The sequence below is a fragment of the Lagenorhynchus albirostris genome, chromosome 7, assembly GCF_949774975.1.
Source record: "Lagenorhynchus albirostris chromosome 7, mLagAlb1.1, whole genome shotgun sequence".
In the NCBI taxonomy this organism is placed as follows: domain Eukaryota; kingdom Metazoa; phylum Chordata; class Mammalia; order Artiodactyla; family Delphinidae; genus Lagenorhynchus; species Lagenorhynchus albirostris.
Window position 1 is genome coordinate 112,056,316 of NC_083101.1, and position 17,308 is coordinate 112,073,623.

The 17,308-nt window shown below is 50.8% G+C and overlaps 1 protein-coding gene across 4 annotated transcripts in view; it reads left to right on the forward strand.

Annotated features, from left to right (window-relative positions):
- Positions 1–578: 578 nt before the first annotated feature.
- The window catches only part of MFAP3L (microfibril associated protein 3 like), a 44,274-nt gene continuing 27,544 nt past the window's right edge, over positions 579–17,308 (forward strand). For 2 of the 4 annotated variants that reach the window (XM_060155823.1, XM_060155819.1), the window contains exon 1: positions 992–1,158. The gene's annotated coding sequence lies outside the window, so the exon portion shown is untranslated. Of the gene's footprint in view, positions 714–991; positions 1,159–1,370; positions 1,509–17,308 lie in introns of those variants that run through there. The other 2 variants (XM_060155820.1, XM_060155821.1) reach the window with 2 other exon arrangements.

The window sequence follows — 17,308 nt, forward strand, 5'->3', positions numbered from 1 at the left end:
TTTCTAATTCCACTCACTTGTGACCCAGACCCCCACACACACTCCGGCCCGCGGCCCGGCCGGGTACCTCGCACCTGCGCCGCCCCCGCGCAGCCCTACCGGAGGCCCGGCTGGGTCCACCTGGGCGCCCGACGCGGCCGCGAGCCGGCGAGCATGCTCAGTCGGATCCTGACCCATTTCTGCGGCCGGGCCCGCGGCGGGGGTCGGGGCGCTCCCCCGCGAAGCTCGCCGGGGACAGGGAGAGAGGAGGAGAGCGGAGCTGCGTCACCCCGCCCCCGGCAGCGCTCCCGCCTGGCGCCTACCGGCGACTACTGGCTCCCGGGCGCCGTGGGAAATCTGCAGTTCCGGGTTTTCGCCGCAGCCCGAGGGGGCGGGGAGGGGCGGGGTCGGCAGGGGCGGGGGCAGCCCGAGAAGGAGCTGGGGGCTGGCCTGGCACCAAGCAGTCCCGCAGTCTGGAAAAGGGCAGCTTGCACTGCGGGACCGAGCCGCTCAACTTCTGCAGGCGCCTTAGAAAACCTGTCTTTCCTCACTGACAAAACACTACAGTGGTCACTAGAGAAAACTTAGAACCTCCAGATAGTCACAAAGGAGGAGAATAGAATCCCAAGCCCGCCGCTCAGAAGCCTCCGGTGGACGTCCCGCTCCTGAGGCTCCGCGCGCGGGGGGGGCGCTGCCGGCGCGGGCACCGCGGCCGCACGGGGGCCCTGCTCGGGGTAGGTCCGGGGTCACGGTCCCAGGGCGGGTCCCGAGCCCCACGTGCGGGAACCCGGGACCCACGCCGAGATGGCCGAGGCTGCAGCACGGCCGCGCGGGGCGGGCGCCGGCCGGGTACAGCTGGGCGCGGGGTCCAGTCGCGGGGCCGCGGGGACTGAGGAGCCGCCTCCCGACCCTGGCCCCTCCCCCGCGGGCCGGCCCGCTGCCCCGCCCCGCCGCGCTGCCGAGAAGACCCGGCGACGACGCGCGCACTGGGCATGCTCCGCCCTGCCGCTCGGCCCCGCTGAGCTGCGGGTGGCTCCGCGCTCCCGCACACCGCAGCCCGCGCCGCCGCCAGCGCTGGGGCAGAGGCGGCCGCCGGGAGGCTGCGGGCATCGGCGCGGCTCCCGGGATGGCCATGGCTAGGGTCGCGCGGCGGCCGCCGGGGTGGCGAGGCGGCGTCAGGTTAGCCGGGCGCCGGTGGACGGGGGCGCGGGCGGCGGGGAGCCCAGCACCGCGTGTTGGCCGAGTCGCCACCGCCGGCAACGCGGCCGGGCAACTTTGGGGCTCTCGGGCTGGAGGGGCCCGCGGCCGGGGCTGCGCGCCGGGAGGCGCCCGGATCCCCGCGGCGGGCTCCTGGGTCGCAGGATGCTGCGGGATCCGGGAGCGGCGGGTCGGGAACACGGCGTCCCAGGCTTGTGCCATAGCCTTCCCACGGCTACAGGAGCGTGGTGTCCACAGCGCGCTGCCGAGGAGCCTCCCGGCCTCCGGGGAAAGGGGACGACAAGCCGCGGCGGGGCCTTCACCGACTCCAGGTCGCCCGGGTCACCGGGCCTCAGTGTCCCCGGGACGGGGGGTGGCGGTGGTGCACTGTCCCGGGTCCGGCAGGCCCTGAGCGGGGGCTGCGCGTCCTGGTGCCGCAGCGGTGCGGGATCTGTGCGCGCCGCCAGCCGCCGCCTCCACTGGAGCTCTTGGAGTTTGTCGCATTTGACTCCATAGCAAGTTGACATCGAATTGCTTCATGGCGTGGAGTAGGTAAACGTGTTTCATCGGCTTAAAAAACGGAGTAATTGCAGAGCCGATTTATTTTAAGCTCGACCATTAACCGGCCTTCCCCTCCAAAAAACTTGAGCTTGCAAGTTGCAAGACTTTTAAAGAAAGCTAGCCAAAAAGAAAAAAAATGTATGCGGGTCCATTACCCGCTCATACTGTAGAAAATAATGTACTGTGGTTGAATGGTCATTGTTTTTAAGCATACTCGTTGCAGAAAGGTTGGGTTACTGTAGCCATCTATGTTGTCCGTTACTTTGGCTTTATGTTAAGCACTTGGAAGCGTAGCGTCGCAGAAGCGCAATTTTTTTTTGTAAAGTTTTCTCACTTTTGTTTCTAAAGGAAACACATTTTTTTCTCAGTTGCTACTATGCTGAACATAGTAAAATTGTTCAAGATGAAACGCAATATGCAAGAAAATTTATTTTCAGAAGGGATTAAGTTAGAGCAATGTAGTTCTACTGGGCGTTTAACTTTTATGGAAAATGAAATTTGAAGGTCCCACCAACGTTTCTGTTGGTTCTTAAAACATTTAGTACCATTATCACCCTTAGGATTACTGGATTTTAGGAGCAACGCAAACAATCCTTTTCCTAGTGGGAACGAGTTCCACCTCTAACTAAAGCTCTAACTCTCAAGCCAGTTTCCATAAGTACCACTTAATGGGTTCAGTTGTTTTATTTATTAAGGTTATTACAAAACATCTGGTTTGCGTTCTTCATAGACCTAGACTTTGGAGGTGCATTTGCTCTTCACTGGGTTGTGAATAGCTTTTAATGTTTGTTCTTTCGTGAGATGGCTCCAGCTCTCATTCCAGATGCTCCAGACCATTTCCCCACGTGGGGTCTGTGTCGTGCCTGTAGGTGACCCAGATGTAATAACAGGAGTGAAGTGTCCAGACAGTAAGAGCGGCAACATGATGACTCTTTCTGCAAATTAGGCCTGCAGTCCTCCATTTTAGCCAGAGTTTGGTTGGTGGTGTTCATTGCCCTAAATGTTTTTTTTAATATATTTATAGAAGAATTTAGAAGTTTGAAAAAAGCTCGACACAAATACTGAGAAATTGTGCTTCCCTTTTCTATAAAAATGCATCCAGTTCAAAATCTGCCGTGTGTACTACATGTATGTACAGCTTATCCGTTACGGCAGGGCCCATGTTCTCAGGCTCCATTCCTCAGTGGGTGTTCAGACCGTCTACCCTCACCCTTGGCTTTTTGCTGACCTGGAGGAAGCAGCTAGGCCTGAGTTTCCGCTTTGTGAATGTGAAGTTTGATACAGATCCGTAGCCCCCCCCCCCCTTGTGGATCTGAAAATCCTACCTATTTTATCAGTGTTAGGAAAGACAATGAAATTTAACAGAAGGCGCATTTAAACACCACTCTTGGCTTTGGGAACTCCACATTCTGCTAACCTGAAACTAACAAAACCAACAGGAGTTAGGTTGAAGAGAGGTTTTATTACTGCTAAGGAAGAAAAAATAGCAGAGTAGACTTTGTATTCAAATTCGGAAACAGGTGATAATCTCTCCTCTTTTGTACCTAACTGTTGGGTCTTGCAGCTCAACTGCTGGGCACATAGATTTTACTTTTAATTACGTGTCTTTAGGTTTCTATAGTGCATAGTCCTATTAGTCACATTGGATATTCATGGCAAACTGTTGCCTTTAAAAGTACAGCTTTGCCCATTCACGAGACCAAAATTTATTCAATTCCTCGTTTGCCTTGCAATTTAAAGATATGAGGCCATTTAAACTTTGCTTAATTTGAACTTTTTGTTCTATGCAAGAACTTCCAGATACTGAAATGTCAAACAAATATTGTGGCAAAGTTGCTTTTAACCCCCAACAAAGTGCAGTCAGATTTGTTAGATGAGAATCATTTTCTTGGAATTCAGAAATAGTGCAAATAAGGTCACTTCCCTAATTCAGCATCTAAGCAAGCATTTGGGATGTGGCTTGCCCCTTTCTAGCCAAGCCCAGGAGGACACTTGACAACACTTTGTGATCTGTGGCAAATCACTTTAAAGTCAGAAACAGCCTTAGATGCAAATGGTTGATTTTAAGTTTGCAGGAAGACCTCCCTGGAATCATTAAAGGATTAAAGGGCTTGGTTGATTATGTGATAAGAACCAGTTAAGAGCTGTCAGAACTAGTTTCTAGGTTATACTCAGAAGTCCTGTGTGTTTATTGGTCTTGCCTCTGCCTGAGGCCTTTACTCATTAAAATATTCATTTTTCTTCCCCACAATCTTTTATAGTTAGGCCCCTAAGGCTGCAAAAATGAGTAAGACGGAGTGATGCACAGTCTAGTCAGAGAGACAGGCTTGAGCACAAATAAACTGGAGTACAAAGTCAGTGCTGCCAGAGGCGTGTCTTGGGTTGGAAGGGGAGGGGCCTCGTGAAAATAGTGACATTTCCGTAGGATCTTAAGGAATGCCTAAGGAATTGGATAGGAGTCTTCTACCAGGGAAGTCCAGGCAGACCACCATGATGGTAGTTAGGGTAATGCCCCCCCACCACCAAGATGTCCACTTCGGGACTGTGCAGATGTGGTTAAATGGAGAATGTGGAGATGGAGAGGTTATTCTGGATTATCCAGTGGGCCCCGTGTAATCGCAAGCGGGAAGCAGAGGTCAGTGTCAGACGCATGGGAGGAAGACTGGCTGGCCATTGCTAGCCTTGAAGATGAAGGGGCCAAGGAATGGGGGCAGCGTCTGGAAGCTGGTAAAGGCCAGGACACAGATGGCTGCCCCCCCACCTTCCAGAAGGAGCACAGGCCTGCCAGCTCCTTGATTAGCCCATCCTGACCCATGTGGAACTTTTCACCCACAGAACTGAAAGATAACAAATGTGTGTATAAGTCAATAAACGACTTGGTGCCATAGAAAGGAGCCATAGAAAGGTCATCCAGCCATAGACAAAGAACGGTTTGGTGTGATGGAGTCAGGCCGGGGCAGAGGAGTCTGGATTTCATCCTATTATAGATAAACGATGGGAAATCAACTGAAGATTTTTAAACAGGAGCATGTGATGGACAAACCGCTGCCAGGTTTCTCTTCCTGAAAAAGCAGTATACAGCTAAACCCCAGGTTTCACAGGGCAGTTCGACAAAGGGTGTGTAACTAGAGGTGGTCAGTGGCAGATGGGAGTCTGGAACCAGCGTGTCGTATAATTCAGTTCTCTCCATTGATCTGAAATGACATTAGTACGCATGTGTGGAATTAAGAGCTTAAGAAGACTTGTGTTCACAGCTAGTAATGCAGGAAGGACGTAGAAAGTAATGCAGGAAGGACGTAGAAAGTAGAGCAGAAGGGCGAGTCTCGTTTGGACTACTTTGTTTCTGTTCATTGCCCTCTTAACAGGCAGCTGCTCTGCTGCATACACACCTGTGCAGACCAGATGTGGGCGGGGACCTGGGGGAAAGTCAGATTTAACATAGTTACCTTGAGAATGATGCCACGTCACCTGGGCCAGCTCTGACCAGTTGGTAGGAGCTGCTTGCCATGTCATGGGCTTGTACAGGCTCAGCTGGGAAATTCTGACAACCCGTCAGCAGTGTTTGCTGGGGGATGGGCAACAGCTACACTACCAGATGCCCTAACCTGTGGGTTTAAATATAAGAAATTCAGTCATTCTCTCCAAACATATTATTCAGTCTCTTTTACATACAAGGGCTTAATAGTGTATAAAAACGTATGGTCTGGTTGAATTGACATCTCTGTGTGTCTGGAAAACCTCATCTGAAGAAATCTTCTACCTTAGTGTTACAGGAGTGGCTCCAAGTTGAAACCGAACTATATGTAGAAAAATTAGTAAGAGAGAACAGATTTTTCAGACAACATGGTGCAGGAAGCCCTGCGTTGGCAAAATCCGATCCTGGGAACAACAGTAAGACTTGATGAAAACGTATCTTAATGAAAATGAAACCGTGGATCTATATTGTTTAGCTTCCGTTTGCAGAACTTTGTAAGATTTTTACCCATACTTCCTTACATAGTGATGCAATAACTATTTTCCGCTGTACAGGACAAGGTCAGTGTAAACCGTTCTATCTATCTTGAATCTCCTCTCCCTTGGGCTCTGGGATACGGGCCCCTCGTCCTCTGAGGGTCTGTCCTCCCTGGGTTCTAACCTTAGTCCTCTCATTTTGTGGTCCACTGTGTTCCTTCTGGGTGATTTATTTTTCTTCATGACTGCATCAGTCACCCACACGCCGATGTCCCCAAATCTGTACCTTCAGATAAGCCTCTCTCATTCATTCACTGATTCATTCAGCAAATATTGATAACTTGAGAGCTTATAACCTAGCGGAGGGATGGATGTGCACAAAGACGGTTACAGTGAAAATACGAAGTTCTGGGTGAAGGTTGGTGAGAAAAGGGGTGTCGGGGGCTACCTGGGCAGTCCTGGTTGGCTTTGAACTTGAAGGCTGAGTAGGGGTTTGCCAGATGTGTGAGAATATGGAAGGAAGCACGGTGCAGAGGTGCCAAGGGAGCTCCAGGGATAAGGTTACACAGGCAGGCGGGAGTCAGAGCATGAAGGATCACGTGTGTCCTGCCATGGACTTGAGTTGTACGCTGGTGGCGGGATGAAGACCTGGAATACGTCTGAATCGGATCTCTCAGAGTCAGCCCACTTCAGCAGCCACTTGGTTTGTGGATTGCAGGCAGGCAGGACTCGAGGCAGGTCAGCCAGGACGGGGCCCATCAGAGTGACGTGGGAGAAAGAAAGAAGGGATTAATTCCCTGGTGGTTGTCCAGCTTCTGGACAGAAGCCTCTGGGGCTTGCCAATGAGACTGAGAGGAAGTCGCTGTGGGTGGACTTCCTAATTCTGGATTTAGAAGGTAACTCTTTGAGAAGCTGGGCTGAAGTTGTCTTTGTCATCGGTGGGAAAGAAGAAGCTTGCTGAGCAGATATTCAGATATCATCCCAACCCTTTCCTTCCATTGAGGATTCGAGTTGGCTGAGGGCTCCAGGAAGACTGGAAGGGAAGAGATTGCTCCTTAAAAAAAAAAAAGAATCAGTGGATCGGAGTAGTTACCCATTGACAGCGCTGGAGGTGGCAGGCTGGATTCATTAAAGCAGTAGTTCTCCTAGATAAGACAGGATGTGCCTGTTCCCACGTCTGTACCTTTCCGTACCCTCTCGAAACTAGCGAGAGCTCTGTGATATTTGTGGCAGTGGGGACCATCCCAAGTTGGCCAGCTAACCCCTTTCTCCCCTGCAAAGGGGAGGGGGGTAGGTAGGTGTACAGCCACTGTGCTTTCTTAAAGGTGCAGAGCCCGCTTTCTCTGGTCCTCTGCAGGAGAAGGTATTGGAGTGAAGACTGACCGCATTACTGTTGGCCTCCCACCCAGTCCTTCCTTCTGGGTCTTCACACCCCGGGATGGCCCGTGGGGTGGCTTAAACTTCCAGTAGCCATGGAGCTGTGCTTGCTTCTCAGATGCTGTTGTTAGTTTCATCTTGTAGATTTCTGCTGCGGTGCTAAAGACCGCTGCTGGGCTGCACTGCCCTGTCACTGGATGTGCTGGAGGGAAGGGTTTTGTCCTTCAGGGTTTGGACAGCCCTAGATGACTTGGTCTCTGAGTGAGTCTAGCTCTTGTTAGACTCCCCAAAGGTAACACGGCCTTCTCCATTTTAAAACACTTCTGAGGAACTTGAAATTAATTTCCAGAAAATATCTGAGTATTACCAGTCCTTTACCTGGCCGGGGGCTGGGCATTTCTCCCTGTACATCTGACCCCAGGACCTATAGTGGACTTGATTCCCTCCTGCCTTTGTAGGGCATCCATCCCTTCCTCCAGATTTTGGCTGTCTCCCCTCCTTCTTTCACTGGGGTAATGGATCTCTGTCGCCAAGTCCTCTTTGTCGTTGCTCCTAAGACGCCCTGGAGGCCCTCTTATTAAGTAGAACTTCTGGAGGAGTGCCCTGATATGCCAGCGTTCTTGAGATGAGCACACACAGCAGATCCACGGCCTGAGTCCTGCTGAAACATACTGTAGTGAAGAGTTTTGTTTTTAATTGGGAGGCCGTGCTTTATTTCCACCCCTACTTGCTAAACTAAGCCGTTACTCCTGCTGGGGAAACTGTCCTGTCTCCTTTACTCACCCTTCAAGACTTGGCCAGTCCCCGTGACCATTCTTTGACCTTTCCAGCTGGCCCTCGTCTGGATTTCTGTGGTATTTACCCAGTAGTGCTTAATTAATGATGTATCATTTTGTATACAGGTTATCACCAAGATTGTAAGCACCTTTAGGGTAAAGACCTGGTCTTAAAAAGTTTTTTAAGCCCCACAGCAGTTGGAATCGAAGTGATATTAGTGGCCTCTTAGATACTTGGAGTTCCCCTTCATTGGGATGACTGAGTCCTAATTGTTTTTATCACCCAGATGAATCTGACTGCCCCACTGAGAGATCGTTGAGAACACCCAGAGAGTGTGCCCAGCGTAGCAGGGCCTTCTCCCGTCAGAGCTGAGAGAAAAGCAAAGCTTCCTTCAGAGATGCTGCATGGAAACCACTGAAGCCGCATTTCCAATTTCCTTCTGGTGTTTTTGTTAAGATAATTTTCCATAGTGCCACATTGAAACCCACTTAAATTTGGGGGAGGACTGACCTTAGGATATATGCATTAAACTCAGCTAGAAGATTATTCTGGTCCAACTGAATTTTGAAAAGTATTGCCCTATGCACAGAATTTTAAAATAATAATCATTCTTTAAATAATCACAGTATTTTTAAATTATCATTTTAAAATAACAGTTATGACAGTTTGGATGTTAGTGGCATTTAGCCAGTTTGCCGGGGCTGTAGTGTCCACTCCCAGGTCACCGTGGGCAGGCGAAAGGAGCCCTTTGGGTGGGCCCTGGGGTGATGTGGTCCTGGAGGGGCTTCCATGCACAGGTTGGCGGCTTGGCCTCTGCCTCTTCGGCTGTCATTGTAGACAGATCTGCGTGGTCCTTCCCCACGTCATAGGCTCGTGGGAAGGCGAGGCCGAGTAACGTCCTCGGGTGTGTCTTGTAAACCATAAATGCTAGGTGAGTATAAGGGATGTTGCCTTCATGCTGTTAGTAAGAATGAAATCAAGCAGAGTGTGAATTCAGAATCTCTTCTGACCTGTTTTTCCTGACATCCAGTTCTCAGAGAGTCTAGTAAGAACACTCGTGTGATTGGGAAACACGTTGGCCGTACAATTACACTTTGTGAAAATGGGCTGGTAAAGGAGGGAGAAAGAAAAGAATTTTAACTACTCTCTGCAGTTACTGAGCATATTTACTCAAATAGATGAGATTTTATCCTGATGAAAGAAGAAACCCTGGGTGATCCAATTCCTCTGCGGTAACTCTGAATGGCCTTCATCAGACACCAGCAAGACAAGGAATGAGGGATGGTTTTGACGCTGTGAAATATAAATTCCATTTCAGCAGCCATAGGAATGTACATTTCAGGTGTAGAAGAGAGTCACGTAAACCTCACTCACCTCGCAGGCCCGAGTCCTCCAACGGCGGATCCTGTGGCCCCCATGGTTCCCACCCAGGTCCTGGGCCTCTGCTCCCAGGTCCACGTGGGAGCACCTGCCTCTCCTGCAAGGGAAGGATGTGCTGTGAAGACTGAGCTCTGGGGAAACCTTGGTTTATGTTTTAAAGTTAGGTTTGTGGTAAAGAATGGACACAGTTACCTAGAATTCCTAAGAAATGGGTGGAATTCGGAGGAAAGCAGGGCCAGTGTGGATGCCCAGTGAGTTAGTCAGCTGTTTAAAGGAAAGGACCCAGAGGGGTTTAAGCTCACCCAGTGGGTAGCCAGGTGCTTGCCATGAGGGGGGCGGCAACCCACGTGACCACGAACCACCCTCGTGACCACGAACCACCCTCGTCTGGGACAGAAGCCCAGCCCCCGGGAGAGGGAGGGGGGAGCACACCGACTCACATCACACAAGGGGGAGGGTGCTGACGAGGTGACATTTGAGAGTCAGAATGGGGGTGTGCAGGAGCCTTGCCGGCATCCCAGGGGCTCGGACCTGAGGAAGGAATGGCGCGGGCGGCTTCCCGCGAGCCTGGCGGCTTCCGGGGTTAGCGGAGCCCAGGTGGCTGGCACGGAGCGAGAGGGGCAAAAAGGTCAGAAATTGAGGCTGGGAGGCAGCCAGTGAGCAGATATTGTAGTGGCCATGGGAAGGCCCTCTGGCTTTATTTTTTTCTTTTTATAAATTTATTTACTTATTTTTGGCTGCGTTGGGTTTTTGTTGCCATGCGCGGGCTTTCTCTAGTTGCGGCGAGCGGGGGCTACTCTTCGCTGTGGTGCGCAGGCTTCTCATTGCGGTGGCTCTTCTTGTTGCAGAGCACAGGCTCTAGGCGCGCGGGCTTCAGTAGTTGTGGCACGTGGGCTCAGTAGTTGTGGCCCGCGGGCTCTAGAGTGCAGGCTCAGTAGGTGTGGTGCACAGGCTTAGCTGCTCCGCGATGTGTGGAATCTTCCCCGACCAGGGCTCGAACCCGTGTCTCCTGCGTTGGCCGGCGGATTCTTAACCACTGCGCCACCAGGGAAGTCCCGGCCCTCTGGCTTTTACCCTTCAGTGAGGAGCCCTGGGAAATGTGCATTGCGCTAACTAAAGAGTGTTCCTGGTGTGTTTTCCTTGAGGCCTCCCCATGCACAGGCCACTACCAGACATTTACAAAAGTACGTAACGAACGCCTGGTGCCCAGGATGGCGGCGGGTATTTGAGCACCAACCACACCTTTCTGTAGTTCACATAGAATTTACAAAGAATTTGTCTGGTCACAGCATCGCCAGGATAACAGTGATACCCCCAGGTTGCAAGAGCAGTTGCAGGGCCTCTCTGTCAAGCATTAGCAAGCGAAATGGAGCTGGCAGGGCCCGGGCAGGGGCACAGCAGGGGCTAACTCCGTGGTGGGCCTTGGTCTGAAGAGGGGGCGCTGGGTGGTGTGGCCACGGCACCCGGGTCCTCACCGCCGTCCACGCGAGCAGCGAGGCTCTGTGGTGGCGCTGAGCTCGCCAGGGGTGGGGCTGAGGGAGAGCCCTGACCCTGCTGCGGGAGGAGGGTCCCTCCCCGCAGCCCCCAGCCACCCCATCCCGCCTGCGCATACAGGCGCCGCTAGGGACCCGAGCTGCTTCCCCTCTGTGTTGAGGTGAGGCATCTGGAGGGTGTGGATGGACGTCTAAAGGCTTCAGGAGCTGGCGCCCTGTTGTACAGGATGGTGGGAACACTCAGGAAGGTGCATCCCCGGCAAAGGACAAGTCCCCACGTGCTGTGTGGTACCCAGGCCACTTCCTGGCCATCCACCAAGTCCTGGACAGCTGGCAACCTGGTGCTCTGCCCTGACTGTTCCCTGCAGGGGGACCTTGGTCTGGACACAGACACCTCGCTGTTCCTTCCCTCCACAGCTCAGCCACACCCCTGCTCGTTGCGGTACAGGATGGTGGATTTGGAGGAGAAGTAATCAGTCATCCCTTAGGGATGGCTTCTGTGGAAAAGGGCCCCCCTCAGTGCACACAGTGCCTCACCCTTGGCAGTTGGGAGCTGGTCTGTGTACAGGCAGGTGGGGTTGAGAAAGGGGCTGTCACTGCCACGGCCTTAAGTGTTTACGGCGTGTACCAGAATCCGCGAGAAAATCTAAACTCGCAATCGCGTCGGGCCTAAACATCATATTTAGGAAGCAGGTTAAGAATATTGGTCTCTGATTTTGGCAGCTGGGGGTGGGGGGGGCGGATTGCCCCTCTGTCCAGGCAGAACGCTGGCCTTGCGGGCAGGCAGCCGGGGGTCAGCGTGTCCATCCAACATCGCCCCAAGACGTCGAATCCTCTGGCCACTTTTCCAGGCCGGCCTGTTGATGCGTCCAGGCTCCCATACGCCCACCAGCTCCTGTCTGGCTTCGCTCTGGACAGAGGAGCTTATGCATGAAATACACCAAGAGCGTCTCGGGAAACGGGCTTGCAATGAAATTAAAACAAGAATTGAAGGTTGGCTGAAGTTGTGCTGTAGGTTAGCCCGTAAGAGAAATTAACTGCACGAGGGTGAAAATATGTATCTCCCTATATACACGTTCCAAAGAGTAGGGAGGATGTTTGGAAAGGACAGTCTTTTTAAGTGGTGTTGGGAGATGCTGGACAACATATCTAGTGGTAGAGGCGGGCAGAGAAAGACAAGCAGCCCCAGGTGCTTCTGGACCAGCTTTAGGGCCCGTATAGGATCTGATCATCAGAGTTTCAAAGGTAAGAGAAAAGTGCCAACACAGCATCCTCACCTTTTATCTGCATTGTGATGTGTTTCAGGAACAGGTTTGGTAGCACAGAGGCACCGTCCACCAGTGTATGTGTCCCATCTGTATTCAGTTCCCAGGTTTGGCTTACTCCTTGGACCGTCAGATTCCCGAGGAAGTATCTCTCTGATCAATTAAGAATTTACATGAATTGGGCCCAAAAGTGTTTTAGCCTATTCATTTAGAATGACAATTAGAAGACGTTAACTACACCCTAAAACATCAATAAGCTCTTCTAAAAGATACGCTTGTGATTAGAATAGTCCTCTGCCTGTCTCAACTGCTAGAACAATGAAAAATCGCCTTTACGGAATGAGAGGTTTTAACGTGATAATCAGGCCTGACATGGGCGTGACGTTGTATCCTGGTTTGAAGCCAATAAATTGTGTGACCCTAGGTCAGTTGCTTACCTTCTTTGGTCTCCCTTTCTCATCTTGTGTAAAAAAAAACGCCTTTTAGAAGAGACACCCAGGTTCTTCCAGATCTATTCCTCTTGTTCTGTGAACAAACCCATGCGATGGGACCATTTTTATCTCACCTGACAATAGTCATTGTCTGTAGAGGGAAGCCTTTAATACTCTTCTTTTTCTCTTTCTCCTTTTCTAACCATTATATTTATGAGAGCTTTATCTTACATGATTCTTACTTTTAACCAGAAAAATGTACCCTGTGGAAAAACTGTGTAGAAGCTCTAAGAAGGGTTTCTTCACACGATGCGCCCATAAAAAATAACCTATTACTTAGATGGCATCTCTGGGCCTGTCATTCATTGTTAGGTCTGAAAAACAGTGATTTAAAACAGATCCATTTTTGAAAAGTAGGTGCCTTTTGTGTATCAGAAAAATAGAGGCCTGAACATCAGTGTAGTTGATAAAGTAGGAATGAGACCTTTTGTCCTCGCTCCTTCTGAATTGTGCAGTGAGCTTGCTGACCTTGTCTGGAGGTCACTCCCCCCGTTACCTGTGGGCGTGCCCCATCCTTGGTGTTACAGGCCCTCCCCTTGTTATCCGGGCGCTCTGCCTTTCCAGCCCCCCGTCTTGTGCACGTCACCAGTGATGCCTAACGCACACCTTTCCCCGAGTGTGTTGGGTCCTCTGTAATCACCATTTCCTCTTATAGGGTCAGCTTCTGGCCCCGGCCCCCTTGGTGGACTCCTTTGTAATTAAACCGCTGGGTCACTTCTTGGAAGAAAGGTCTTCCTGGGCCCTCTGCCGCTTGGATCTCCTGTCCTGTACCATGTGGATCCTTGACCTCTCTCTGATGGGGCGGTTGCCACACTGTCCTGTAATTATTGATTGACTTTGTCCTCCTCCTTGACTCTTGGGTGACAGGGGTGAGGACCGTGTCTTCCCTGTGTGTTCCACACCCCGGCAGTGTGCCTCGCACAGGGAATCTTCTCAGTTAAAGTGTAGTGGTTTGGATTGGTGCTCAGTGCTTCTGAACGTCACCTAAACAGGATGCTCTTCACGCTCTCATGTAACTATCACCATCTGAGTCAAGAGTTACCTTTGTGGGGTTAGAGACATCAGGAGTCCTGCACAGACAGATTCTAGGACACATGTCGGGAAGAAAGAAGGCCCAGATGAACCTCTTTCTGTAGCGCGACTTTGGACATTGAGATAGAACTTAGCTGATTTAGAGCTTAAATGATGTGATGCTGGGCTACAGTCACCGTGGCAGGAACGTGCTTCTTCCACAAAGCTCTTCATCTTTGACTTTGGATTCCCGTAGCCCATGTTCAGACATCACCTTAACTACCTAAACACTCAAGTTAGGGGAGAAAGAATGGCCTGGTAGAATTTTGTCATTTTTCTTTAACATTGCCAAAGAAAATCTTTTTTAAACCATGTTTGTAAAACAGGTTAGCATAGGTAGTTTTCATGGATTATGATGCATGGGAAAGGAAGTTGCAGAAAGATATCTGTAGTGGCCGCAGCTGGCTACCCCTTTTGAACGTTAGCATCTACGATGTAATGAGCACGTCAGGCCCTGTCCATTCCACCAGAAGTTGAGATTTCCCACCTCGCCTGATGAGTAGGGACCTATCAAGATTGTGTCTTATCTAAAAGGTGGCCCCTGTGCCCGTCACATCATTTACGCACAAATGAAAAATGGTGATAACTCTTCGTAGATTTTGTGACAAAACCCCATTCTGTGAAGTATAAAATTATTCACAGTTGATGGGGAAATGCCAGCACGAACACTGCCAAGAAAAAACAATCCTGTACGTTCATGTAGTTCAAAACACCCTGAAACAAGAGGCCCTTTTCCTTCCAACTCCAGAAATTCATGGTCAGTAGTCATGTTTTATTATAGGTGCAGAGATAGCAAATAAGCCTCCACAAAGCATTTTATTAAAATGCTTTTAGATAAGATGCAATTGTTGGAAAGTAAGAAAGGGGTCAAGTTAAAGAAAGGACATTTGATGCTTGCTAAGCGTTTTCTCTTTTGTTTCATTCGTTTAAAAAAAAAAAAAAAGTCAAGTATTCTGTGAACGTTTTCCCAAAGGCCCTGAGCAAACATGTGAACCTTAACAATTTGTCCATTGTGGCTGTCTCTAAACCCCGGTTTGGGAATCTGTGGCCTTCGTTGTTGTATTTTGAAGGACTGCATTTTAAGCCGCCGGATTACAGTCCTCGTGGTTAATTCTACAGTGGCTGAAATGTCTTTCCCAGCGTGACAGTGTTATCAACTGAACTTGTCACGATGCTGTCTGCAGAGTCCGACAGGCTGAACAAAGTACGTTTGTAGAACATTTCCCCAGCGTTCAGAGGGACGCGATGTCTTTATGTTTTTCTTGCACCTCCCTCCTCTTGAGCAGGTGCCGGTGGATCCCACCCCAGCGTGGCCACAGGGCAGGTATGGGAGGGAAGCAGGACCGTGGGCGGCCGAGATGGAGGAAACTCTGCAGAACTGCGCCGAGTTCCTGCCCTCCACGCGTTCTCCTTGTTACTGAGCGGATGTTTCCCCAGCACGGAACTGGGAAAAGCAAGGGCCTGGGTGGGAGGGGTGTCAGGAGGCTGGCACAAGCTGCATCTGCCCCGGGGTCGGCGGTGGGACTCCTGGAGGTGGGGAGGGGAGCTGGGCTGGGCCTGGATGCGGCCAACAGCCACTCCCAGTCTCCCGGCACCTGCACAGCGCATTGAATTTACCTGTCTCTCTCCACAAGGGATTGTAAGCGGACACGGCCTGTGGCTTGTTGGGTTCCTAGCGCCCCCAACGCCCCCTGCCGCCCCCAAGCGCCTGGCGGTGTGCCCAACACATAATAAATACTTTTTTGAGAATCCGAACTGAAAGGGCACGGCGTGAGACACGGTGAATTCTTTACCAAAGCCTGTTAATTCGTTAGTGCGCCTTTTCAAAAATGAGTGCTTTCTTTTCCAAAATGAGTGTTCACAGAGAGTTTTAGAGTACAAACGCTTGGCTTCCAAACAGCGCATAGGCGACGTGTTCTGCTTTCGAAGCACCCCAGTGACTTTTCAGATGGAAAAGGAGGGGAGGGATGAGTCAGCTCTCCAACATGCCCGCAGCAGAGGGGAAGCCTCTCCCCTTACTTGGTCAGGCCTCTAAGCGAGCTAGTGCCGTTTCGGAGCAGTCGCTGTGTGTCCAGCCCAGAACACCCACTGACATGATTAAAAGATGACAGCACAGCCGTCTCCCCTTCCCTTTGTCCTGGCTGGTACAGTGTGTTGGAAAGTAGAAACCATGTGGCCGGCCTTTGTTTGAAAGCAGCTCTGATTTACACACCTTAAAACCCACTGTGATCTCCCATTTGCTGCATTCTCCCTAGTTGTGGGAAAAAAGGTCACAGTGTATTTACTGCACATATTTATGAGAACCTGTCTCGCTCACCGACTTGTTTCTGATCCTCCCTGAGGTCCTTGGTCGGGCGTCTGCCCCGGCCTCATGCCAGGGAGTGAGTGTCCGCAGGCGCTCGCTGCCCACAGAGCTCATGCTTCTCAGACCTGAGTCCCACCAAAGGAACCAGTGCCAGAAACCATTTGTCATGACTTCTGGTGGTGGGATGGTAGTCATAATGTATTCAGCAAAACCAAAAACAAGGTGTGATAACAACCTGAAATAAGAATAAAGTCGAGAAGCGTAGCTTCAGTAAAGGATGCTTTATATGCTGTATTAGTAATTTTTATTTTTCAAGCTGAGCAATGCATGCTTGATGTATATTTGATCATGAATCCTTGTAACAGTCCTTACGTGGTAAGTCCTGGGCCGGAAACACCCAGGCCTTCGGGGTGGTTGGATCCGGGTGGGATCCCAGTCGCTCTCAAACCTGAGGCCGTGCTCTTAAGCGTTCTGTATGGCGCAGGTCAGCTTTCCTGCTAAAAGGAAACCACAAGATGAGCCCAAGTATAGAAAACCATTGACAGAGCCACGGCAGGGTGTCTGTCATGCTCCTCAGCCCTACAATTCCTACTGGGAAGTTGTGTGTGGGCCGCCTTGGGCAGGAAGGCACCCGGCCCCGTGGGGTGTATGTGTGGAAGGCTGTAGCTCTAAGAAAACCCGTGTCTTTCTGACTGAAGAAGTCTGTGGTCTGAGGCTGCTTTATCACCCCTGGTACTTCTTCAGTGTTACTGTCCACACGATTGAAGTGATAATTTCTGCTTTTGCAGACAGATTCATTCGTTCAGCAATCCGTTGGGCATGTAAAGTGTCAGGGACAATTTCAGACTCTGTAGATACCAAGAAAGTTGAGGCAGACAGTACAGTCAGGATGACATCGGACTCAGGCCAGGCATTGGCACTAGTGGAACAGCAGGAAGAGTTTAGTAATGGAGTCACTGTGTTTGAGACACAGTCCGCTGAGAGAGGATGGTCTTTTCTACAGGTGGTGCAGAAATGGCTGGGTGTCCGTGTGGGGAGATCCCTCCCTCACGCCGTACACAGAAGTAACTGGAATGGGTCCGTGGCAAAACTAAAACTGGGAAGGGACACAAGGGAACTTTTGGTCGTGATGGAAACATTCTATATCTTGTTTATCGTGGTGGTTATGTGAGTGTATAAATCTGTCAAAGCCTATTAAAATGCATACGTAAAATGGGCACTTTTTTAATTTGTAAATTATGCCACAGTAAAGTTGATCTTAAGAAAGACAAATCACATCCTGTCCCTTCCCTGCTTAACATTTTTCAATGAACGTCAGCTAAAATCCAGATTCCTTACTCTGTCCTCCAAAGCCCTAGGTGATCTGGGCCCATCTCGTAGTGCCCCGTTTCCTTTGGTTGTCGGCTCTTCCTGGAATGCTCTTCTCTGGGGTCTAGGCATGGTTGATTCCCAAAGAGCCCT